The sequence below is a fragment of the Ranitomeya imitator genome, chromosome 4 (assembly GCF_032444005.1).
Source record: "Ranitomeya imitator isolate aRanImi1 chromosome 4, aRanImi1.pri, whole genome shotgun sequence".
NCBI classification, from domain to species: domain Eukaryota; kingdom Metazoa; phylum Chordata; class Amphibia; order Anura; family Dendrobatidae; genus Ranitomeya; species Ranitomeya imitator.
Window position 1 is genome coordinate 323343708 of NC_091285.1, and position 26910 is coordinate 323370617.

At 43.3% G+C, this 26910-nt stretch overlaps 1 protein-coding gene across 1 annotated transcript in view; it reads left to right on the forward strand.

The window, feature by feature from the left end:
• The first annotated feature begins 211 nt into the window (after positions 1–211).
• Positions 212–26910, forward strand: part of HYAL4 (hyaluronidase 4) — an 86396-nt gene continuing 59697 nt past the window's right edge. The window contains exon 1 of the mRNA XM_069764907.1: positions 212–276. The gene's annotated coding sequence lies outside the window, so the exon portion shown is untranslated. The remainder of the gene's footprint in view (positions 277–26910) is intronic.

Below are 26910 nucleotides of genomic sequence, written 5' to 3' on the forward strand. Positions count from 1 at the left end.
AAACAAACCTCTAGATTTGAGCAAGGTTGAATCATTTGATACTTTATCGAAAGTCCTTTTATCAAAGAGCAAAGTCTATGTCTACTTTGCAACAAAGGAAATGTGGTAAAGCCATTAAGGATGCTTTGAAACCTGATCTTGATTTTTTTTTTTTGCCTCTCCAGTTGGATTTCATTAACTAAACATACACCCTTTATGACAAAAAGAGGCAGACCTCAAAACCAGCCTTATTACAGAGAAGAAAGACTGACAATTTCTCAATCACTGACGGGGAAGGTAAGCTCTATCCACATTTATTTACATGGAAACATGGATATTAAAATTAGGATCTTACAGACTTCTAGATACACACAACATATGATGAGCAAACACAAATAAGGAAGAAATAAATAGTACACTCAAACGTACACTAAGGCTAGTCATGTACAGAATAGAATTATCTGTAGACCAGAACAGATCAACCTATTCTTTGTAATATCTTATGAGTATAGGCACCACAGACGTCAGATTCCCAGAAGATATCACAAAATTTAGTTGAATCTACCATTGGTCTGCAGGCACATATCCTATGTCTATGGACAGTTTAAAATATTTGAAAGTACAACCTTCCAATGAACTGTATACTTGTATATGCCTGTATTTTATAACTTTTTTTTTTTTTTACTATTTTTGCTATTCTGTGGTCACAATCCATTTTTTCAGCATTTTTTGTATTATCATAATTCAGATGTTAACAAGATCATGTTAAATACAAAATTATCATTGCAAAGTTATCTCTTGTGTGTAAACATTTCTTTTGTTTTCATCTTGAATTTTTATTCTAATTGCCTTTCAATGCATGGATTCTTGTGGGTCTCATGTGTTCTGTCACTAATGAGTTCAGTATGGCTTTAGCCACAAGGTCATATTCATCGGAATTTAGGTTGCCCCCTGTAACTGTTAAATGCCATATGTTGAGCAACTGTGTTAAGCAATGTTTTGTTTTTCCTGGTAAAATTCTTATATACATTAGGACAAAACTGAATCCAGATTGGAGCCCACTATATGTTTACACACAGTATATATTATATAGTGTAAAAGAAAACTTTATACTGTGTCTTAGGAATCCTCATGTAGTTCACTTACATAACTCAGCTGGCATATATTTGTTCATACTTGGTCATTATTGACATTACAATTAGAAAGGTAAAAAGTTGGAATTCTAACAATTCTTGACAACTTGGTTTAGCTACATAATCTTTATGCAGTAAGGTGTATACTGACTAATATTAGTGATGAACGAGTATACTCGTTGCTCAGGTGGTCTCCGAGTATTTGTTAGGCCGGTTTCACACGTCAGTGGCTCCGATACGTGAGGTGACAGTTTCCTCACGTACCGGAGACACTGACTCACGTAGACACATTAAAATCAAATTAAAATCACATTACAGTGATGAATATGCGGCTCCACCTCCCATAGGGGTGGAGCCGCATATTCATCACTGTAATAAGCGGCACCACGTGACCGCTCATACAGGAAGAGCTGTGACACTGAGAGGAGTCATCGGGGGAGCTGGGTAAGTGTTATGAAAGGCAATTCAGAATCACAATGGACATGGAGGTCAGAGCACATACAGTGAACTGACAATAACCCAAAATAATAGAACGAGCTCTGAGACGTGGGAACTCTGCAGACCGCAATCCCTAAGCCTATCAAACCACACTAAAGGTAGCCGTGGAGCGCTCCTGACCAGAACCTAGGTGCCTCGTCACAGCCTGAGAAACTAGCTAATCCTGAAGATAGAAAAATAAGCCTACCTTGCCTCAGAGAAATTCCCCAAAGGAAAAGGCAGCCCCCCACATATAATGACTGTGAGTAAGATGAAAACACAAACATAGAGATGAAACAGATTTAGCAAAGTGAGGCCCGACTAGCTGAACAGAACGAGGATAGGGAAGATAACTTTGCGGTCAGCACAAAAACCTATAAAAAACCACGCAGAGGGGACAAAAAGACCCTCCGCACCGACTAACGGTACGGAGGTGGTCCCTCTGCGTCTCAGAGCTTCCAGCAGGCGAGAAAAACCAATAAAGCAAGCTGGACAGAAAAATAGCAACAAAATAACATAAGCAAAACTTAGCTTTGCAGAGCAGCAGGCCACAGGAATGATCCAGGGAAAAAACAAGTCCCACACTGAAACATTGACAGGAAGCATAGATCAAAGCATCAGGTGGAGTTAAGTAGAGAAGAAGCTAACGAGCTCACCAGATCACCTGAGGGAGGAAACTCAGAAGCTGCAGTACCACTTTCCTCCACAAACGGAAGCTCCCAGAGAGAATCAGCCGAAGTACCACTTGTGACCACAGGAGTGAACTCTGCCACAGAATTCACAACAGTACCCCCCCTTGAGGAGGGGTCACCGAACCCTCACCAGAGCCCCCAGGCCGACCAGGATGAGCCACATGATAGGCACGAACAAGATCGGGAGCATGGACATCAGAGGCAAAAACCCAGGAATTATCCTCCTGAGCATAACCCTTCCATTTAACCAGATACTGGAGTTTCCGTCTTGAAACACGAGAATCCAAAATCTTCTCCACAATATACTCCAATTCCCCCTCCACCAAAACCGGGGCAGGAGGCTCAACAGATGGAACCATAGGTGCCACGTATCTCCGCAACAATGACCTATGGAATACGTTATGTATGGAAAAAGAATCTGGAAGGGTCAGACGAAAAGACACAGGATTAAGAACCTCAGAAATCCTATACGGACCAATAAAACGAGGTTTAAACTTAGGAGAGGAAACCTTCATAGGAATATGACGAGAAGATAACCAAACCAGATCCCCAACACGAAGTCGGGGACCCACACGGCGTCTGCGATTAGCGAAAAGTTGAGCCTTCTCCTGGGACAAGGTCAAATTGTCCACTACCTGAGTCCAAATCTGCTGCAACCTGTCCACCACAGTATCCACACCAGGACAGTCCGAAGACTCAACCTGTCCAGAAGAGAAACGAGGATGGAACCCAGAATTGCAGAAAAACGGTGAAACCAAGGTAGCCGAGCTGGCCCGATTATTAACCCCTTTCTGCCATTAGACGTACTATTGCGTCCATGTGGGGTGGGCTTTACTTCCCAAGGACGCAATAGTACGTCATATGCGATCGGCAGCGCTCACGGGGGGAGCGCCGCCGATCGCGGCCGGGTGTCAGCTGTTTATCGCAGCTGACATCCGGCACTATGTGCCAGGAGCGGTCACGGACCGCCCCCGGCACATTAACCCCCGGCACACCGCGATCAAAGATGATCGCGATGTGCCGGCGGTACAGGGAAGCACCGCGCAGGGAGGGGGCTCCCTGCGGGCTTCCCTGAGCCCCCCGCAGCAACGCGATGTGATCGCGTTGCTGCGAGGGTCTCACCTCCCTCCCTGCTCCCTCCAGCCCCGGATCCAAGATGGCCGCGGATCCGGGTCCTGCAGGGAGGGAGGTGGCTTCACAGAGCCTGCTCAGAGCAGGCACTGTGAAGCAGCCTGCACTCCTATCAGATCAGTGATCTGACAGAGTGCTGTGCAAACTGTCAGATCGCTGATCTGTGATGTCCCCCCCTGGGACAAAGTAAAAAAGTAAAAAAAAAAAATTTCAAATGTGTAAAAAAAAAATAAAAAAAAATATTCCAAAATAATGAAAAAAAAAATAAAAATATTATTCCCATAAATACATTTCTTTATCTAAATAATAAAAAAAAAACAATAAAAGTACACATATTTAGTATCGCCGCGTCCGTAACGGCCCGACCTATAAAACTGGCCCACTAGTTAACCCCTTCAGTAAACACCGTAAGAAAAAAAAAAAAAACGAGGCAAAAAACAACGCTTTATTATCATACCGCCGAACAAAAAGTGGAATAACACGCGATCAAAAAGACAGATATAACTAACCATGGTACCGCTCAAAACGTCATCTTGTCCCGCAAAAAACGAGCCGCCATACAGCATCATCAGCAAAAAAATAAAAAAGTTATAGTCCTGAGAATAAAGCGATGCAAAAATAATTATTTTTTCTATAAAATAATTTTTATCGTATAAAAGCGCCAAAACATAAAAAAATGATATAAATGAGGTGTCGCTGTAATCGTACTGACCCGAAGAATAAAACTGCTTCATCAATTTTACCAAACGCGGAACGGTATAAACGCCTCCCCCAAAAGAAATTCATGAATAGCTGGTTTTTGGTCATTCTGCCTCACAAAAATCGGAATAAAAAGCGATCAAAAAATGTCACGTGCCCGAAAATGTTACCAATAAAAACATCAACTCGTCCCGCAAAAAACAAGACCTCACATGACTCTGTGGACCAGAATATAGAAAAATTATAGCTCTCAAAATGTGGTAACGCAAAAAATATTTTTTGCAATAAAAAGCGTCTTTCAGTGTGTGACGGCTGCCAATCATAAAAATCCACTAAAAAACCCGCTATAAAAGTAAATCAAACCCCCCTTCATCACCCCCTTAGTTAGGGAAAAATTAAAAAAATGTATTTATTTCCATTTTCCCATTAGGGCTAGGGTTAGAGTTAGGGCTAGGGTTAGGGCTAGGGTTAGGGCTAGGGTTAGGGCTAGGGTTAGGGCTAGGGTTAGGGCTAGGGTTAGGGCTAGGGTTAGGGCTAGGGTTAGGGTTAGGGTTAGGGCTAGGGTTAGGGCTAGGGTTAGGATTAGGGTTAGGGCTAGGGTTAGGGCTAGGGCTACAGTTTGGGTTGGGGCTAAAGTTACAGTTAGGGTTTAGATTACATTTACGGTTGGGAATAGGGTTGGGATTAGGGTTAGGGGTGTGTCAGGGTTAGAGGTGTGGTTAGGGTTACTGTTGGGATTAGGGTTAGGGATGTGTTTGGATTAAAGTTTCAGTTATAATTGGGGGGTTTCCACTGTTTAGGCACATCAGGGGCTCTCCAAACGCGACATGGCGTCCGATCTCAATTCCAGCCAATTCTGCGTTGAAAAAGTAAAACAGTGCTTCTTCCCTTCCGAGCTCTCCCGTGTGCCCAAACAGGGGTTTACCCCAACATATGGGGTATCAGCGTACTCAGGACAAATAGGACAACAACTTTTGGGGTCCAATTTCTCCTGCTACCCTTGGGAAAATACAAAACTCGGGGCTAAAACATATTTTTTGTGGGAAAAAAAAGATTTTTTATTTTCACGGCTCTGCGTTATAAACTGTAGTGAAACACTTGGGGGTTCAAAGTTCTCACAACACATCTAGATTAGTTCCCTGGGGGGTCTAGTTTCCAATATGGGGTCACTTGTGGGGGGTTTCTACTGTTTAGGTACATTAGGGGTTCTGCAAACGCAATGTGACGTCTGCAGACCATTCCATCTAAGTCTGCATTCCAAATGGCGCTCCTTCCCTTCCGAGCTCTGCCATGCGCTCAAACGCTGGTTTCCCCCAACATACGGGGTATCAGCGTACTCAGGACAAATTGGACAACAACTTTTGGGGTCGAATTTCTCCTCTTACCCTCGGGAAAATACAAAACTGGGGGCTAAAAAATAATTTTGGGGGCAAAGATTTTTTTTTTTAATTTTCACGGCTCTGCGTTACAAACTGTAGTGAAACACTTGGGGGTTCAAAGCTATCACAACACATCTAGATGAGTTCCTTAGGGGGTCTAGTTTCCAAAATGGTGTCACTTGTGGGAGGTTTCTACTGTTTAGGTACATTAGGGGCTCTGCAAATGCAATGTGACACCTGCAGACCATTCCATCTAAGTCTGCATTCAAATGGCACTCCTTCCCTTCTGAGCCCTCCCATGTGCCCAAACAGTGGTTCCCCCCACATATGGTGTATCATCGCACTCAGGACAAATTTGGCAACAAATTTTGGGGTCCAATTTCTCCTGTTACCCTCAGGAAAATACAAAACTGGGGGCTAAAAAAATAATTTTTGTGGGAAAAAAATTTTGTTTTATTTTTACGGCTCTGCATTATAAACTTCTGTGAAGCACTTGGTGGGTCAAAGTGCTCACCACACCTCTAGATAAGTTCCTTAGGGGGTCTACTTTCCAAAATGGTGTCATTTGTGGGGGGTTTCAATGTTTAGGCACATCAGTGGCTCTTCAAACGCAACATGGCGTCCCATCTCAATTCCTGTCAATTTTGCTTTGAAAAGTCAAACGGCGCTCCTTCCCTTCCGAGCTCTCCCATCCACCCAAACAGTGGTTTACCCCCACATATGGGGTATCCGCGTACTCAGGACAAATTGTACAACAACTTTTGGGGTCCAATTTCTTCTCTTACCCTTGGGAAAATAAAAAATTGGGGGCAAAAAGATAATTTTTGTGAAAAAATATGATTTTTTATTTTTACGGTTCTACATTATAAACTTCTGTGAAGCACTTGGTGGGTCAAAGTGCTCACCACACCTCTAGATAAGTTCCTTAGGGGGTCTACTTTCCAAAATGGTGTCACTTGTGGGGGGTTTCAATGTTTAGGCACATCAGTGGCTCTTAAAACGCAACATGACGTCCCATCTCAATTCCTGTCAATTTTGCATTGAAAAGTCAAACGGCGCTCCTTCCCTTCCGAGCTCTCCCATCCGCCCAAACAGTGGTTTACCCCCACATATGGGCTATCAGCGTACTCAGGACAAATTGTACAACAACTTTTGGGGTCCAATTTCTTCTCTTACCCTTGGAAAAATAAAAAATTGGGGGCGAAAAGATAATTTTTGTGAAAAAATATGATTTTTTATTTTTACGGTTCTACATTATAAACTTCTGTGAAGCACTTGTTGGGTCAAAGTGCTCACCACACCTCTAGATAAGTTCCTTAGGGGGTCTACTTTCCAAAATGGTGTCACTTGTGGGGGGTTTCAATGTTTAGCCACATCAGGGGCTCTCCAAACGAAACATGGCGTCCCATCTCAATACCAGTCAATTTTGCATTGAAAAGTCAAATGGCACTCCTTCGCTTCCGAGCTCTGCCATGCGCCCAAACAGTGGTTTACCCCCACATGTGGGGTATTGGCATACTCAGGACAAATTGTACAACAATGTTTGGGGTCCATTTTCTCCTGTTACCCTTGGTAAAATAAAACAAATTGGAGCTGAATTAAATTTTTTGTGAAAAAAAGTTAAATGTTCATTTTTATTTAAACATTCAAAAAATTCCTGTGAAGCACCAGAAGGGTTAATAAACTTCTTGAATATGGTTTTGAGCACCTTGAGGGGTGTAGCTTTTAGAATGGTGTCACACTTGGGTATTTTCTATCATATAGACCCCTCAAAATGACTTCAAATGAGATGTGGTCCCTAAAATAAAATGGTGTTGTAGAAATGAGAAATTGCTGGTCAACTTTTAACCCTTATAACTCCCTAACAAAATAAAATTTTGGTTCCAAAATTGTGCTGATGTAAAGTAGACATGTGGGAAATGTTACTTATTAAGTATTTTGTGTGACATATCTCTGTGATTTAATTGCATAAAAATTCAAAGTTGGAAAATTGCGAAATTTTCATAATTTTCGCCAAATTTCCGTTTTTTTCACAAATAAACGCAGGTACTATCAAATAATTTTTACCATTGTCATGAAGTACAATATGTCACGAGAAAACAATGTCAGAATCACCAGGATCCATTGAAGCGTTCCAGAGTTATAACCTCATAAAGGGACAGTGATCAGAATTGTAAAAATTGGCCCGGTCATTAACGTGCAAACCACCCTTGGGGGTAAAGGGGTTAAGGGCGAACTCAGCCAAAGGCAAAAAGGACACCCAGTCATCCTGATCAGCAGAAACAAAGCACCTCAGATATGTTTCCAAGGTCTGATTGGTTCGCTCGGTCTGGCCATTAGTCTGAGGATGGAAAGCCGAGGAAAAAGACAAGTCAATGCCCATCCTACCACAAAAGGCTCGCCAAAACCTCGAAACAAACTGGGAACCTCAGTCAGAAACAATATTCTCTGGAATGCCATGCAAACGAACCACATGCTGGAAGAACAAAGGCACCAAATCAGAGGAGGAAGGCAATTTAGACAAGGGTACCAGATGGACCATCTTAGAAAAGCGATCACAGACCACCCAAATGACTGACATCTTTTGAGAAACGGGAAGGTCAGAAATAAAATCCATAGAGATATGTGTCCAAGGCCTCTTCGGGACCGGCAAGGGCAAAAGCAACCCACTGGCACGAGAACAGCAGGGCTTAGCCCGAGCACAAATCCCACAGGACTGCACAAAAGCACGCACATCCCGCGACAGAGAGGGCCACCAAAAGGATCTAGCCACTAACTCTCTGGTACCAAAGATTCCAGGATGACCAGCCAACACCGAACAATGAAGTTCAGAGATAACTCTATTCGTCCACCTATCAGGGACAAACAGTTTCTCCGCTGGGCAACGATCAGGTTTATTAGCCTGAAATTTTTGCAGCACCCGCCGCAAATCAGGGGAGATGGCAGACACAATTACTCCTTCCTTGAGGATACCCGCCGGCTCAGATAAACCCGGAGAGTCGGGTACAAAACTCCTAGACAGAGCATCCGCCTTCACATTTTTAGAGCCTGGAAGGTACGAAATCACAAAGTCAAAACGGGCAAAAAACAACGACCAACGAGCTTGTCTAGGATTCAAGCGCTTGGCAGACTCGAGATAAGTCAAGTTCTTATGATCAGTCAATACCACCACGCGATGCTTAGCTCCTTCAAGCCAATGACGCCACTCCTCGAATGCCCACTTCATGGCCAGCAACTCTCGGTTGCCCACATCATAATTACGCTCAGCAGGCGAAAACTTCCTGGAAAAGAAAGTGCATGGTTTCATCACTGAGCAACCAGAACCTCTCTGCGACAAAACAGCCCCTGCTCCAATCTCAGAAGCATCAACCTCGACCTGGAACGGAAGAGAAACATCTGGTTGACACAACACAGGGGCAGAAGAAAAACGACGCTTCAACTCTTGAAAAGCTTCCACAGCAGCAGAAGACCAATTGACCACATCAGCACCCTTCTTGGTCAAATCGGTCAATGGTTTAGCAATACTAGAAAAATTGCAGATGAAGCGACGATAAAAATTAGCAAAGCCCAGGAACTTTTGCAGACTTTTCAGAGATGTCGGCTGAGTCCAATCATGGATGGCTTGGACCTTAACAGGATCCATCTCGATAGTAGAAGGGGAAAAGATGAACCCCAAAAATGAAACCTTCTGCACACCAAAGAGACACTTTGATCCCTTCACAAACAAAGAATTAGCACGCAGGACCTGAAAAACGGTTCTGACCTGCTTCACATGAGACTCCCAATCATCCGAGAAGATCAAAATGTCATCCAAGTACACAATCAGGAATTTATCCAGGTACTCTTGGAAGATGTCATGCATAAAGGACTGAAACACTGATGGAGCATTGGCAAGTCCGAACGGCATCACGAGATACTCAAAATGACCCTCGGGCGGATTAAATGCAGTTTTCCATTCATCACCTTGCTTAATTCGCACCAGATTATACGCACCACGAAGATCTATCTTTGTGAATCAACTAGCCCCCTTAATCAGAGCAAACAGATCAGATAACAATGGCAAGGGGTACTGAAATTTAACCGTGATCTTATTAAGAAGGCGGTAATCTATACAAGGTCTCAGCGAACCATCCTTCTTGGCTACAAAAAAGAACCCTGCTCCTAATGGCGACGATGACGGGCGAATATGCCCCTTCTCCAGGGATTCCTTCACATAACTGCGCATAGCGGTGTGCTCAGGCACGGACAAATTAAACAATCGACCTTTTGGGAATTTACTACCAGGAATCAAATTGATAGCACAATCAAAATCCCTATGCGGAGGTAGGGTATTGGACTTGGGCTCATCAAATACATCCCGGTAATCAGACAAGAACTCTGGGACCTCAGAAGGAGTGGATGACGAAATTGACAGAAATGGAACATCACCATGTACCCCCTGACAACCCCAGCTGGACACCGACATGGATTTCCAATCTAATACTGGATTATGGGCTTGTAGCCATGGCAACCCCAACACGACCACATCATGCAGATTATGCAACACCAGAAAGCGAATAACCTCCTGATGTGCAGGAGCCATGCACATGGTCAGCTGGGTCCAGTATTGAGGCTTATTCTTGGCCAAAGGCGTAGCATCAATTCCTCTCAATGGAATAGGACACTGCAAGGGCTCCAAGAAAAACCCACAACGCTTAGCATATTCCAAGTCCATCAAATTCAGGGCAGCGCCTGAATCCACAAATGCCATGACAGAATATGATGACAAAGAGCAGATCAAGGTAACGGACAGAAGAAATTTTGACTGTACAGTACCAATGGTGGCAGACCTAGCGAACCGCTTAGTGCGCTTAGGACAATCAGAGATAGCATGAGTGGAATCACCACAGTAGAAACACAGACCATTCAGACGTCTATGTTCTTGCCGTTCAACTCTGGTCAAGGTCCTATCACACTGCATAGGTTCAGGTTTAAGCTCAGGTAATACCGCCAAATGGTGCACAGGTTTACGCTCACGCAAGCGTCGACCGATCTGAATGGCCAAAGACATAGACTCATTCAAACCAGCAGGCATAGGAAATCCCACCATGACATCCTTAAGGGCTTCAGAGAGACCCTTTCTGAATATTGCTGCCAGCGCAGATTCATTCCATTGAGTGAGCACTGACCCCTTTCTAAATTTCTGACAATATACCTCTATCTCATCCTGAGCCTGACAAAGAGCCAGCAAATTTTTTTCTGCCTGATCCACTGAATTAGGCTCATCGTACAGCAACCCAAGCGCCAGGAAAAACGCATTGATATTACTCAATGCAGGATCTCCTGACGCAAGAGAAAACGCCCAGTCCTGAGGGTCGCCGCGCAAAAAAGAAATGACAATCCTAACCTGTTGAATTGGGTCACCAGAAGAGCGAGGTTTCAAAGCCAGAAATAGTTTACAATTAGTTTTGAAACTCAGAAATTTAGTTCTATTTCCAAAAAACAAATCTGGAATAGGAATTCTCGGTTCAAGCAAAGAATTCTGGACCACAAAATCTTGAATATTTTGAACTCTTGCCGTGAGCTGATCCACACATGAAGACAGACCTTTAATGTCCATTGCTACACCTGTGTCCTGAACCACCCAAATGTCTAGGGGGAAAAAAAGACAAAACACAGTGCAAAGAAAAAAAAATGGTCTCAGAACTTCTTTTTTCCCTCTATTGAGAATCATTAGCACTTTTGGCTTCCTGTACTGTTATGAAAGGCAATTCAGAATCACAATGGACATGGAGGTCAGAGCACATACAGTGAACTGACAATAACCCAAAATAATAGAACGAGCTCTGAGACGTGGGAACTCTGCAGACCGCAATCCCTAAGCCTATCAAACCACACTAAAGGTAGCCGTGGAGCGCTCCTGACCAGAACCTAGGCGCCTCGTCACAGCCTGAGAAACTAGCTAATCCTGAAGATAGAAAAATAAGCCTACCTTGCCTCAGAGAAATTCCCCAAAGGAAAATGCAGCCCCCCACATATAATGACTGTGAGTAAGATGAAAACACAAACATAGAGATGAAACAGATTTAGCAAAGTGAGGCCCGACTAGCTGAACAGAACGAGGATAGGGAAGATAACTTTGCGGTCAGCACAAAAACCTATAAAAAACCACGCAGAGGGGACAAAAAGACCCTCCGCACCGACTAACGGTACGGAGGTGGTCCCTCTGCGTCTCAGAGCTTCCAGCAGGCGAGAAAAACCAATAAAGCAAGCTGGACAGAAAAATAGCAACAAAATAACATAAGCAAAACTTAGCTTTGCAGAGCAGCAGGCCACAGGAATGATCCAGGGAAAAAACAAGTCCCACACTGAAACATTGACAGGAAGCATAGATCAAAGCATCAGGTGGAGTTAAGTAGAGAAGAAGCTAACGAGCTCACCAGATCACCTGAGGGAGGAAACTCAGAAGCTGCAGTACCACTTTCCTCCACAAATGGAAGATCCCAGAGAGAATCAGCCGAAGTACCACTTGTGACCACAGGAGTGAACTCTGCCACAGAATTCACAACAGGTAAGTATTTTAATGCCAGCGGGCGGGCGCACAGGAGGAGGGAGGGGGGAGATAACCAGGAACTTTATTTTAATTAAAAAAAAAAAAAGATTTTTCATTCCTTCTCTCCTGCGAACGCTGCTGGGAAGAAGGAATGAATTCTGGATTCAGCACCTAAAGCAGGGGACAGCTCTTAACTCTAGCACTGTCTCCTGCATGGTGCCTGTGGTACCCAGTCGGCACACGGACGGCATACGGCTGCCACACGTGTGCCACACTGATGTGCCACGTGAGCACACAGACACACGGACACGGATAACTCCGGTACCGATTTTTCCGGTACCGGAATTATCTGGACATGTGGGACAGGCCTTAGTGCCCGGAGATTTAGTTTTTGTCCACGTAGCAGCATGATTTACGGTTGCTAGACAGGCTGAATACATGTGAGGATTCCCTAGCACGCCAACATGTGTTCAGGCTGTCCAGCAGTCGTAAATCATGCAGCCGAGGTGACGAAAACGAAATCTCCGAGCACTAGCAAGTACTCGGAGATCACCTGAGCATGCTCTGGAAAACCCGAGCAACAAGTATACTCGCTCATCACTACTGACTATACACAATTGTGGAAACTTTCAAGCGTTTTACTCATATCCCCATCTGCACATTGATAAAGAACATGGAACTTTTACAATAGAAATGTTCAAAGGGATGCGTTTTTCAATTAGAATAAGAATTAGATGTTTTAAAATGGTTTTTGGGGACTTTGATATTGATGGCTAATTCTCAAATTTCCTATACACAAACTAGCTGCATCTGTGCAGTCTCCCTGTCACCCCCCCCCCCCTTACACATGAATGCTTATCTTGAGTATCATTTACACTACAAAATAATTGTGAACGAGTTTTGTTAAAAAGTCTCCTTTCACGATTGTCTTACAGTGTAAACAGGCTGCCGATCACTCGATAAAAAGCAAAATTCTTGATCATTGGGTGAAATTATCTTTTGTGCATCACAAAAGATCATCGTTCTGGGCTGTTCATCGTCCTGTGTAAACAGGACTCGCTCTGCCAAGAACTAAGGCAGATTTTGCGTGCTAAGCAATATAGATCACTCAGTGTGCATCGCTTAGTTTGGTCTGCCTGTGTAAACAGGTCAAATACCCACTGATCTGTAAAAGTTTACCGATTGGTGGTCGTAAGGTGCTTCTGGTCAGTCCATGTAAACGAACCTTTAGTAAAGAACCTGTGTTTTCCCAAAAGGGAAGGAGAGAAGGCCGCTGCCAGAGGTTATCTCCCAGGAGAATAATATGGTTGAGTGTTTAAACTACCCACGCCTTCTGTCCTCCAACATCATGTGTCATGGGAAAGTGTGAAGGCCCCATACACATCAGGTAATCACCCACTCTTGCCAAAATCGACTGGTTTACCTGACTTTAATTTTCTATTTATGACTTTAGAGCAGGCAATTTATATCAGTTGGTGGGCATCTCTGTTGTGAATTCCGTTCTTGGGCTCCCTCCGGTGGTTGTAAATGGCACTTTGGTGAATTCTGCCCTTGGGCTCCCTCTGGTGGTTTTGAGTGGAACTGCTGCTCCTTTGGTTTAGCTTTAGCAGCTGCCTTCACTAATCGTCTCTCCTGGCTCTGCTATTTATCCTGGCTCTAGTCTTCAGCCTATGCCACTTGTCAATGTTTTCTGGCTGGATTCACATCTCTGCTTGGATTCTCCTGGTTTCCTGACCAGTTCTGCTAAGATAAGTTCTGGCTTTGCTCATTTCAGTCCACATGTTGTGGACTTATTGTTCTGTGCATTCTATTTTTGTCCAGCTTGTCATTATGGATTTTTTCTGTTAGCTGGAAGCTCTGGGAAGCAGATTTACCCTCCACACCTTTAGTCAGGTGTCGAGATTTTGTAAACTCTGTGTGGATTGTTTTGTAGTTTTTATACTGACTGCACAGTATCCTTTCCTGTCCTATCTATCAAGGTAGACTGGCCTCCTTTGCTAAAATCTGATTTCATCTCTGCGTATGTTATTTTCCCCTCCTCTCACCGTCAATATTTGTGGGGGGCTATCTTTCCTTTGGGGATTTTCTCTGAGGCAAGATAGGTTTCCTGTTTCCATCTTTAGGGGAAGTTAGATCTTAGGCTGTGCCGAGGGGTCTAGGGAGCGTCAGGTACCCCCCACGGCTATTTCTAGTTGCGCTGCTAGGTTCAGGGTCTGCGGTCAGTACAGATACCACCTCCTTCAGAGTTTGTCTCATGTTGTTCCTAAACCACCAGATCATAACAGTACAAGTGGCCAAAAATGAATTAAATGTATCTCAAAAGAAGGAAAAGAAATTTCTGAACCATTTTTTTTCCTGTGCTCTGGTTTGCCTCTTTTTTCCTCTTGATATCTAGGTGGTGCAGGATATATGCTCTGGCATGGATGCTCAGGGTTTGTTTTCTCGTGTGGATCAACTGGCTGCAAGAGTACAGAGTATCCAGGACTATGTTGTCCAGACTCCGGCTTTAGAGCCCAGAATTCCTACTCCGGATTTGTTCTTTGGGGACAGATCCAAGTTTTTGAACTTTAAAAATAACTGCAAATAGTTTTTTGCTTTGAAACCCCGTTTTTCAGGTGATCCCATTCAGCAGGTGAAAATCATCATATCCTTGCTGCGTGGTGATCCGCAAGACTGGGCTTTTTCTCTTGAAACAGGGGATCCGGCATTATTGAATGTAGACGCATTTTTTCAAGCGCTCGGATTATTATATGACGAACCTAACTCTGTAGAGCATGCTGAGAAAACACTGTTGGCCCTGTGTCAAGGTCAGGAAGCGGCAGAGTTATACTGCCAGAAATTTAGAAAATGGTCTGTGCTCACTAAATGGAATGAAGAGGCTCTGGCTGCTATTTTCAGAAAAGGTCTTTCTGAAACCCTTAAAGATGTTATGGTGGGCTTTCCTACGCCTGCCGGTTTGAGCGAATCTATGTCTCTAGCCATTCAGATTGATCGGCGTCTGCGCGAGCGCAAAGCTGTGCACCATATGGCAGTATCCTCTGAGCAAAGTCCTGAACCTATGCAATGTGATAGGATTTTGACTAGAACAGAACGGCAGGAATTCAGACGTCAGAAAAGGCTGTGTTTTTACTGTGGTGATTCGGCTCATGTTATCTCTGATTGCCCTAAGCGTACTAAGAGAGTCGCTAGGTCTGTTACCATTAGTACTATACAGCCTAAATTTCTCTTATCTGTGACCCTGATTTGCTCATTGTCGTCCTTTTCTGTCATGGCATTTGTGGATTCAGGCGCTGCCCTGAACTTAATGGACTTAGAATTCGCCAGGCGCTGTGGTTTTTCCTTGCAGCCTTTGCAGAGCCCTATTCCTTTGAGGGGCATTGATGTTACACCCTTGGCCAAGGATAAACCTCAGTACTGGACACAGATGACTATGTACATGGCTCCTGCACATCAGGAAGATTGCCGTTTTCTGGTGTTGCATAACCTGCATGATGTTGTTGTGCTGGGATTTCCATGGTTACAGGAACATAATCCGGCACTGGATTGGAAAACTATGTCTGTGACTAGTTGGGGTTGTCAAGGGGTACATAGTGACGCTTCTTTGATGTCAATTTCCTCTTCCCCCTCTTCTGAGGTCCCTGAGTTTTTGTCGGATTTCCAGGATGTATTTGATGAGCCCAAGTCCAGTTCCCTTCCTCCACATAGGGACTGTGATTGTGCTATTAACTTGATTCCTGGTTGTAAGTTCCCTAAGGGCCGACTTTTCAATCTGTCTGTGCCAGAGCATGCTGCCATGCGGAGCTATGTTAAGGAATCTTTGGAGAAAGGGCATATTCGGCCCTCTTCGTCACCATTGGGAGCTGGTTTCTTTTTTGTTGCTAAGAAGGATTGCTCCTTGAGACCCTGTATAGATTATCGTCTTCTTAATAAGATCACGGTCAAATTCCAATACCCCTTGCTTTTGCTTACTGATTTGTTTGCTCAGATTAAGGGGGCTAGTTGGTTTACTAAGATTGACCTCCGAGGGGCATATAATCTTGTTCGTATTAAATAGGGTGACGAATGGAAAACTGCATTCAATACGCCCAAAGGCCATTTTGAATACCTTGTGATGCCATTTGGGCTCTCTAATGCTCCATCTGTGTTCCAGTCTTTCATGCATGATATTTTCCGCAATTATCTTGATAAATTCATGGTCGTATATTTGGATGATATTTTGATTTTTTCCAATGATTGGGAGTCTCATGTGAAGCAGGTCAGGATGGTGTTCCAGATCCTTCGTGATAATGCTTTATTTGTGAAGGGGTCTAAGTGCCTATTCGGAGTTCAGAAGGTCTCTTTTTTGGGTTTTGTTTTTTCTCCCTCGTCTATAGAAATGGATCCTGTTAAGGTCCAAGCTATTCATGACTGGATCCAACCCACATCTGTGAAGGGTCTTCAAAAATTTTTGGGCTTTGCTAATTTCTATCGCTGTTTCATTGCCAACTTTTCCAGTGTGGTTAAGCCCCTTACTGATTTGACGAAGAAAGGCGCTGATGTGACGAATTGGTCCTCTGAGGCTGTTGAGGCCTTTCAGGAGCTTAAACGCCGATTTACTTCTGCCCCTGTGTTGTGTCAACCGGATGTTTCTCTTCCTTTTCAGGTTGAGGTCGACGCTTCTGAGATTGGGGCAGGGGCCGTTTTGTCTCAGAGGGAGTCTGATTGTTCTTTGATGAAACCGTGTGCTTTTTTTTCCAGAAAGTTTTCGCCTGCGGAACGCAATTATGATGTCGGCAATCGGGAGTTGTTGGCTATGAAGTGGGCATTTGAGGAGTGGCGACATTGGCTTGAGGGAGCTAAACACCGTGTTGTGGTCCTGACCGATCATAAGAATCTGATTTACCTCGAGTCGGCCAAGCGGCTGAATCCTAAACAGGCTCGATGGTCCCTGTTTTTCTCCCGTTTTGATTTTGTGGTCTCGTATCTTCCGGGATCTAAGAATGTTAAGGCTGATGCCCTCTCTAGGAGTTTTTCGCCTGATTCTCCTGGAGTCCTTGAGCCGGTTGGCTTTCTTAAGGAGGGGGTGATTCTTTCTGCTATCTCCCCTGATTTGCGCCGGGTGCTTCAGGAATTTCAGGCTGATAGGCCTGACCGCTGTCCAGTGGGGAAGCTGTTTGTTCCTGATAGATGGACAAGTAAGGTAATTTCTGAGGTTCATTGTTCAGTGTTGGCTGGTCATCCTGGGATTTTTGGTACCAGAGATTTGGTTGCTAGGTCCTTTTGGTGGCCTTCCTTGTCGCGCGATGTGCGTGCTTTTGTGCAGTCCTGTGGGACTTGCGCCCGGGCCAAGCCTTGCTGTTCCCGCGCTAGTGGGTTGCTTTTGCCTTTGCCGGTCCCTGAGAGGCCCTGGACGCATATTTCCATGGATTTTATTTCAGATCTTCCTGTTTCCCAGAAGATGTCTGTTATCTGGGTTGTTTGTGACCGGTTCTCTAAAATGGTCCATTTGGTACCTTTGCCTAAGTTGCCTTCCTCCTCAGATCTGGTTCCATTGTTTTTTCAGCATGTGGTTCGTTTGCATGGCATTCCGGAGAATATTGTGTCTGACAGAGGTTCTCAGTTTGTCTCTAGATTTTGGGGGGCCTTTTGTGCTAGGATGGGCATTGATTTGTCTTTTTCTTCGGCGTTTCATCCTCAGACTAATGGCCAAACTGAGCGAACTAATCAGACCTTGGAGACCTATTTGAGATGCTTTGTGTCTGCTGATCAGGATGATTGGGTGGCTTTCTTGCCATTGGCCGAGTTTGCCCTTAATAATCGGGCTAGTTCGGCTACTTTGGTTTCACCTTTCTTTTGTAATTTTGGTTTTCATCCTCGTTTTTCTTCTGGGCAGGTTGAGCCTTCTGATTGTCCTGGTGTTAATTCTGTGGTGGACAGGCTGCAGCAGATTTGGACTCATGTGGTGGACAATTTGACGTTGTCTCAGGAAAGGGCTCAACGTTTTGCTAACCGCCGTCGGCGTGTTGGTCCCCGGCTTCGTGTGGGGGATTTGGTTTGGTCGTCTTCTCGTCATGTTCCTATGAAGGTTTCTTCTCCTAAGTTTAAGCCTCGGTTTATTGGTCCTTATAAAATTTCTGAAATTATTAATCCGGTCTCTTTTCGTTTGGCTCTTCCAGCCTCTTTTGCCATTCATAATGTTTTCCATAGATCTTTGTTGCGGAGATATGTGGTGCCCGTTGTTCCCTCGGTTGACCCTCCTGCCCCGGTGTTGGTTGAGGGAGAGTTGGAATATGAGGTTGAGAAGATTTTGGATTCTCGTTTTTCGAGGCGGAGGCTCCAGTATCTTGTCAAGTGGAAGGGTTATGGCCAGGAGGATAATTCTTGGGTTGTTGCCTCCGATGTCCATGCTACCGATTTGGTTCGTGCTTTTCACTTGGCTCGTCCTGATCGGCCTGGGGGCTCTGGTGAGGGTTCGGTGACCCCTCCTCAAGGGGGGGGTACTGTTGTGAATTCCGTTCTTGGGCTCCCTCCAGTGGTTGTAAATGGCACTTTTGTGAATTCTGCCCTTGGGCTCCCTCTGGTGGTTTTGAGTGGAACTGCTGCTCCTTGGGTTTAGCTTTAGCAGCTGCTTTCACTAATTGTCTCTCCTGGCTCTGCTATTTAACCTGGCTCTAGTCTTCAGCCTATGCCACTTGTCAATGTTTTCTGGCTGGATTCACATCTCTGCTTGGATTCTCCTGGTTTCCTGACCAGTTCTGCTAAGATAAGTTCTGGCTTTGCTCATTTCAGTCCACATGTTGTGGACTTATTGTTCTGTGCATTCTATTTTTGTCCAGCTTGTCATTATAGATTTTTTCTGTTAGCTGGAAGCTCTGGGAAGCAGATTTACCCTCCACACCTTTAGTCAGGTATGGAGATTTTGTAAACTCTGTGTGGATTGTTTTGTAGTTTTTATACTGACCGCACAGTATCCTTTCCTGTCCTATCTATCAAGCTAGACTGGCCTCCTATGCTAAAATCTGATTTCATCTCTGCGTATGTTATTTTCCCCTCCTCTCACCGTCAATATTTGTGGGGGGCTATCTTTCCTTTGGGGATTTTCTCTGAGGCAAGATAGGTTTCCTGTTTCCATCTTTAGGGGAAGTTAGATCTTAGGCTGTGCCGAGGGGTCTAGGGAGCGTCAGGTACCCCCCACGGCTATTTCTAGTTGCGCTACTAGGTTCAGGGTCTGCGGTCAGTACAGATACCACCTCCTTCAGAGCTTGTCTCATGTTGTTCCTAAACCACCAGATCATAACACATCTCCCACTCCGACCACCTACTTCAATCAGCTGATTAAAATAGCCATGGTACTTCAGTGAGTGCCACATCCCACCTTACCAGGCACATTTCCATCTATTTTGCAGTAGCATTACTTGTTATTGCAGCTCAATCTCATTGAAGTGAATGGAGCCGAGCTTCAATACCAGTCACAGCTACAACTTAACCCACTTTTTTTGTTTTTGGTATTTTGTTTTCCCTCTCAGGCCGGGATCACACATGCGTCACTCAGAAGCGGAGCGTGCGGCCGCATGTATTGCTATGCAGCCGACGCTCCGCTCTTGAGTGACGGCTGCAATGCCGGGTATTACCATGTGAGACTCGGACGTATTTCTCGCATGTGTAATCCCGGCCTAAGAGCCATAACTTTGTATTTTTCTGTCACCACAGTCATAGGAGAGCTTGTTTTTTTGCGGGACAAGTTGCAGTTTTGAATCCCACCATCCATTTTATCATACAATGTACTGAAAATTGGGGAAAAAATATCACGATGTAGTGAAATTTTGGGAAAAAAATGCAATTCTTCCATTGGTATTTAGGTTTTGCTTTTACAGCATTCATTGTGTGTTAAAAGTGACTGGCAGCATGATTGTCCAGGTAAGTACGATTACGGTGACATGAAACTTTTCTAGTTATTTGTTATTTTACTTGTGAAAAAATTCTGAAAATTATAGAAAAAATGTTGTTTACTTCGACATTTTCTGAGACCTGGAACTTTTTTATTTTAATGTCCACAGAGCTGGCCAAAGGCTTATTTTTTGCACATTGAGCTGATGTTTTCTTTGATACCATTTTGAACTACATATAACATTTTGATAGCAATTTATTTTTTCTTGGAGGGGATGGAGTGTGGCCACCAAAAACAGCAATTTTGATGTTTCAGTTTTTTTATTCACCATAAAGTTACATACATCAGATTTATTGCAGACATTTCTGCACCTGAAACCAGTTTTGTTCATTATAATGAGATGTTCTAGAAGCAAGCATGTGGATTGTTTAACTTTTATTTACATGAATGGGTCAGTTGCAAAATTTTTTAGACAAATTTGCTATGAACACTTCCTTTAATATCCTTAAAATAAGTAATAATATATTATGTTTGTGTCAATCGTATTATAATCATGAGTCTACATAAATGGAAATATTTCTGTTCAGAGAAAGTTCTAGTTATGAAATTCATGATGTACTAAATAGAAATAACGCATTTCTTTGTACATCCGCTATTTTTATCAAACGCTTTACAAAAATATTGCCAGCTATCTAGATCCAAATTACAATATATGTTAACCATTAAAAAAAAATCAATATATCAAGATTTTTTTTGTCAACTGTAACATTTTACTAACACATGAAACTATACATTGGTGTTGTACAGTAAAGGAATGGAATAGGACTGGATGTGTTTTATTAACATTACAAATAAATGAATTAGTATTGCATAATGATAAAAGTACAAACGTGTTAGCATTTTGTCTTTTTTAAAAGACGTGGAAAGGAATTCTACTTTATGGTAATTTAAATATTAAGTACAATTCACTAATTAAAAGACACTATTTTTCTTGTTAAGGTATAACATGATATGTTCTCAGAACTGGTGGACATCAGTTTCAGATTCATTTCACTTATAATGTCTCGACTTTGCAGTATGTTGAATGCCAAAAACATATTTCCCTGGTGACCTATTTTTATAGTCAGGTAGGCCAAATATCTTTCTAATAAATAGTCTCCAGAACTTGTACGTTAGTTAACAAAATCTGAAAAAGCATTTGTTATAACACAGTTCAATCAGAATGTAGTAAAATAGTAAAACATAAAGGACTTTCAAATAAACTAATAAGTGTGCAAAAAAAAAAGAGAGAGAGCAAACAAATACTCCTGTGTAATTAATTGTAAGGAGTACAAGCATTTTTGTAAATAGGCATTTCCTAGTTGTCAGTAATAAAAGCATCAGGAAGGTGGAGGAAAATGAGGGATCTCACTTATGTGATCATCGTAAGGGCAGTCTCACACGTCCAGATAATTCCGTTACCGGAAAAATCGGTACCAGAATTATCCGTGTCCGTGTGCCCGTGCGTTTCTGTGGCACATCAGTGTGGCACAGGTGCGGCACACGTGTGCCGCCCGTGTGCCGACTGGGTACCACACGGAGCGTGCAGGAGACAGCGCTAGAGATAAGCACTGTCCCCTGCATCTGGTGCTGAATCCGCCATTCATATCTTCTCTGCAGCAGCATTTGCTGTAGAGAAGATATGAAAAATCCCTTTTTTTTTTGTTTCTCGTGTTTAAAATAAAGATCCCTGTCCCCACCCCCCTCCCACCCCCTGTGCGCCCGCCCGCTGTTATTAAAATACTCACCCGGCTCCCTTGCAGTGTCCTGTCCTCGCCGCACCTTCTCCTGTATGAGCGCTTACGTTCATTACAGTAATGAATATGCGGCTCCACCCCTATGGGCAGCCACACGTGACCGCTCATACTTGAGAAGGCCTAACATAAATGCATGTGTTGTGAATGCCCTAATAAATACTCCTAGACACTATCTCACAGCACACTACAGAACTAAGAAAAGCCTCCTACATGTTCTTTCTGAGCTATGCACAAAATTTGTCAACAGTCTTTAGGTTTTGCTTCATTCTATTTGTTTTTTAAAGACCTTTTACATAAGGCAATAATTTAGCATAAAAAGTTAGATCCAGCAAATGTTCTGGTTTTATTTTCCGTTTATAATGTGTGTTGCTGAGTCCAGAGACCTAAATTGATTGCTCAACCCACTCTGAGAGCAGCATAATGTAGAGATAGAAACCCTGATTACAGCTATGTGTTACTTACTGGCCTACTTGCTGTAGTTTTGATAACCTTCTACTGCTAAAACAGTAATTTTATCACTAGAGGACTCGGAAACATGCTACCATGAAGTCCTCCATATGCATGCCCTCTGGGTAACCCCACTGCCACCACTGATTGGAAGCTTTCTGCCTATGCACAGAGTACATAGAAACCTGTCAATCAGTAGTGTAGGCTGGGTTATACAGACCTCATCATTCAGAGTACTGTTAGGAGAGGTGTAGCTAGTAGTTCAGCTCAGGGGGGCAAAACATCTGAGTGGGCCCCTAATCCCTGATTACAACTACGCTGGCTCACTCTAATTATGGGTATAGGGGAACCTCAGCAGATGACCCTGCTGTAACTGACAAAAAAAATCTCCACAAAGACCAACATTGATATTACCGCCATATAGTGACCATATAGTGATACAGTGGGTACAGAAAGTATTCAGACCCTGTAGTGCAGCGGTAACACTATGCAGTGATGAGGCAGTGACCCAGCCAAGTTCAAAGCAAAAAGTCTCTTTAATGTTTAACTCACAAATAGTGCACAACACACAATATCCTCCGGATCGCAGCCAGGAACCATATCCTCTGGATTATAGCCTATAAACACGCCAGTCCACCTTCTAGACCAGTGGCTGTGGGCAACTTCACCGCTGTGTAAGCTGTGGGTGCCAGGAGTTTGCTCTGCTGGGCTCCGTGTTACTCTCGCACAAGCTGAGCTTTTGCAGATCTGTCTGTTCTACACCATGAAAACTCCACTCTGATATGGACACACCCAAGCCCTATACGGCAGGGTTTTTAACTTGAATCTGTGGCCTCCAGCCACATGGAAAGCCTGGCCCAGAATGAAACAGACTGCATGACTACCATCCTGCAGTCTGTTTCAAAACACAAAAGCCCAGAGCAGATTTTCCCTAAATCTACCTTGGACAACCAGCATGTCCAAGACCTATATTCACTTTCGTCTGCATTGCAACCACAGCTACACCTGTGACTGCAATGCCTTCTCATGGCCTCAATATGCCTCTGCGCATCCTGGGGGAAACATACATCAACCCAGTCACTGCGTCACAGACCCCTTTAAATTTTTCATCCTTTGTTTCATTGCAGCCATTTGGTAAATTCAAAAAGTTAATTTGTTTTCTCATTAATGTACACTCTGCACCCCATCTTGACTGAAAAAAATCAGAAATGTAGAAATTTTTCCAAATGTATTAAAAAAGAAAAACCGAAATATCATATGGTCATAAGTATTCAGACCCTTTGCTCAGACACTCATGTTTAAGTCATATGCTGTCCATTTCCTTGTGATCCTCCTTGAGTTTTGAGATGGTTTTCCTCCTCCACTGGAGTCCAGCTGTGTTTAATTAAACTGATAGGACTTGATTTGGAAAGGCACACGCCTGTCTATATAAGACCTCACAGCTCACAGTGCATGTCAGACCAAATGAGAATCATGAGGTCAAAGGAACTGGCCAAGGACAGAATTGTGGTAAGGCACAGATCTGGCCAAGGTTACAAAATAATTTCTGCAGTACTCAAGGTTCCTAAAAGCATAGTGAACTCCATAATCCTTAAATGGAAGAAGTTTGGGACCACCAGAAGTCTTCCTAAACCTGGACATCCAGTCAAACTGAGAAATCGTGGGAGAAGAGCCTTGGTGAGAGAGGCAAAGAAGAACCCCAGGATCAGACATAACTGCAACAGACCGGACATAACTGCAAGAGAAGTATGCTGCCTTCCAGGTGCGATGATCAAGGATGTGACCGATAGGATACCAAAGCTCTTCAGCTCCAAGGACGTCCACCCATTTCTTCTGATACATGTTGGCACCAATGACACGGCAAGGAAGGACCTACCGACAATCTGCAAGGACTTTGAAGAGTTGGGGAAGAAAGTAAAGGAACTGGATGCACAGGTAGTTTTTTCTTCTATCCTTCCAGTAGACGGGCATGGCACCAGGAGATGGAACAGGATCCTTGATGCAAACAACTGGCTAAGACGATGGTGCAGACAACAAGGATTTGGATTCCTGGACCACGGTGTGAATTACTGGTATGATGGACTCCTTGCCAGAGACGGACTACACCTCAACAAACCTGGGAAACACACATTCGCCAGAAGACTCGCTACACTCATCAGGAGGGCGTTAAACTAGAAGAAGAGGGGACGGGAAGAAAAACATTAGACTCGAACAAAGACGACCCAGGAAAACATACTCAGAAGGGAGGTAAGAACATTTCTAAAACAATCCACAGTGAGGAGATTGGAACAAAACAAAATCCTCTAAACTGCATGCTCGCAAACGCCAGAAGCCTGACAAACAAGATGGAAGAACTAGAAGCAGAAATATCTACAGGTAACTTTGACATAGTGGGAATAACCGAGACATGGTTAGATGAAAGCTATGACTGGGCAGTTAACTTACAGGGTTACAGTCTGTTTAGAAAGGATCGTAAAAATCGGAGAGGAGGAGGGGTTTGTCTCTATGTAAAGTCTTGTCTAAAGTCCACTTTAAGGGAGGATATTAGCGAAGGGAATGAGGATGTCGAGTCCATATGGGTTGAAATTCATGGAGGGAAAAATGGTAACAAAATTCTCATTGGGGTCTGTTACAAACCCCCAAATATAACAGAAAGCATGGAAGGTCTACTTCTAAAGCAGATAGATGAAGCTGCAACCCATAATGAGGTCCTGGTTATGGGGGACTTTAACTACCCGGATATTAACTGGGAAACAGAAACCTGTGAAACCCATAAAGGCAACAGGTTTCTGCTAATAACCAAGAAAAATTATCTTTCACAATTGGTGCAGAATCCAACCAGAGGAGCAGCACTTTTAGACCTAATACTATCTAATAGACCTGACAGAATAACAAATCTGCAGGTGGTTGGGCATTTAGGAAATAGCGACCACAATATTGTGCAGTTTCACCTGTCTTTCACTAGGGGGACTTGTCAGGGAGTCACAAAAACATTGAACTTTAGGAAGGCAAAGTTTGACCAGCTTAGAGATGCTCTTAATCTGGTAGACTGGGACAATATCCTCAGAAATAAGAATACAGATAATAAATGGGAAATGTGTAAGAACATCCTAAATAGGCAGTGTAAGCGGTTTATACCTTGTGGGAATAAAAGGACTAGAAATAGGAAAAACCCAATGTGGCTAAACAAAGAAGTAAGACAGGCAATTAACAGTAAAAAGAAAGCATTTGCACTACTAAAGCAGGATGGCACCATTGAAGCTCTAAAAAACTATAGGGAGAAAAATACTTTATCTAAAAAACTAATTAAAGCTGCCAAAAAGGAAACAGAGAAGCACATTGCTAAGGAGAGTAAAACTAATCCCAAACTGTTCTTCAACTATATCAATAGTAAAAGAATAAAAACTGAAAATGTAGGCCCCTTAAAAAATAGTGAGGAAAGAATGGTTGTAGATGACGAGGAAAAAGCTAACATATTAAACACCTTCTTCTCCACGGTATTCACGGTGGAAAATGAAATGCTAGGTGAAATCCCAAGAAACAATGAAAACCCTATATTAAGGGTCACCAATCTAACCCAAGAAGAGGTGCGAAACCGGCTAAATAAGATTAAAATAGATAAATCTCCGGGTCCGGATGGCATACACCCACGAGTACTAAGAGAACTAAGTAATGTAATAGATAAACCATTATTTCTTATTTTTAGTGACTCTATAGCGACAGGGTCTGTTCCGCAGGACTGGCGCATAGCAAATGTGGTGCCAATATTCAAAAAGGGCTCTAAAAGTGAACCTGGAAATTATAGGCCAGTAAGTCTAACCTCTATTGTTGGTAAAATATTTGAAGGGTTTCTGAGGGATGTTATTCTGGATTATCTCAATGAGAATAACTGTTTAACTCCATATCAGCATGGGTTTATGAGAAATCGCTCCTGTCAAACCAATCTAATCAGTTTTTATGAAGAGGTAAGCTATAGACTGGACCACGGTGAGTCATTGGACGTGGTATATCTCGATTTTTCCAAAGCGTTTGATACCGTGCCGCACAAGAGGTTGGTACACAAAATGAGAATGCTTGGTCTGGGGGAAAATGTGTGTAAATGGGTTAGTAACTGGCTTAGTGATAGAAAGCAGAGGGTGGTTATAAATGGTATAGTCTCTAACTGGGTCGCTGTGACCAGTGGGGTACCGCAGGGGTCAGTATTGGGACCTGTTCTCTTCAACATATTCATTAATGATCTGGTAGAAGGTTTACACAGTAAAATATCGATATTTGCAGATGATACAAAACTATGTAAAGCAGTTAATACAAGAGAAGATAGTATTCTGCTACAGATGGATCTGGATAAGTTGGAAACTTGGGCTGAAAGGTGGCAGATGAGGTTTAACAATGATAAATGTAAGGTTATACACATGGGAAGAGGGAATCAATATCACCATTACACACTGAACGGGAAACCACTGGGTAAATCTGACAGGGAGAAGGACTTGGGGATCCTAGTTAATGATAAACTTACCTGGAGCAGCCAGTGCCAGGCAGCAGCTGCCAAGGCAAACAGGATCATGGGGTGCATTAAAAGAGGTCTGGATACACATGATGAGAGCATTATACTGCCTCTGTACAAATCCCTAGTTAGACCGCACATGGAGTACTGTGTCCAGTTTTGGGCACCGGTGCTCAGGAAGGATATAATGGAACTAGAGAGAGTACAAAGGAGGGCAACAAAATTAATAAAGGGGATGGGAGAACTACAATACCCAGATAGATTAGCGAAATTA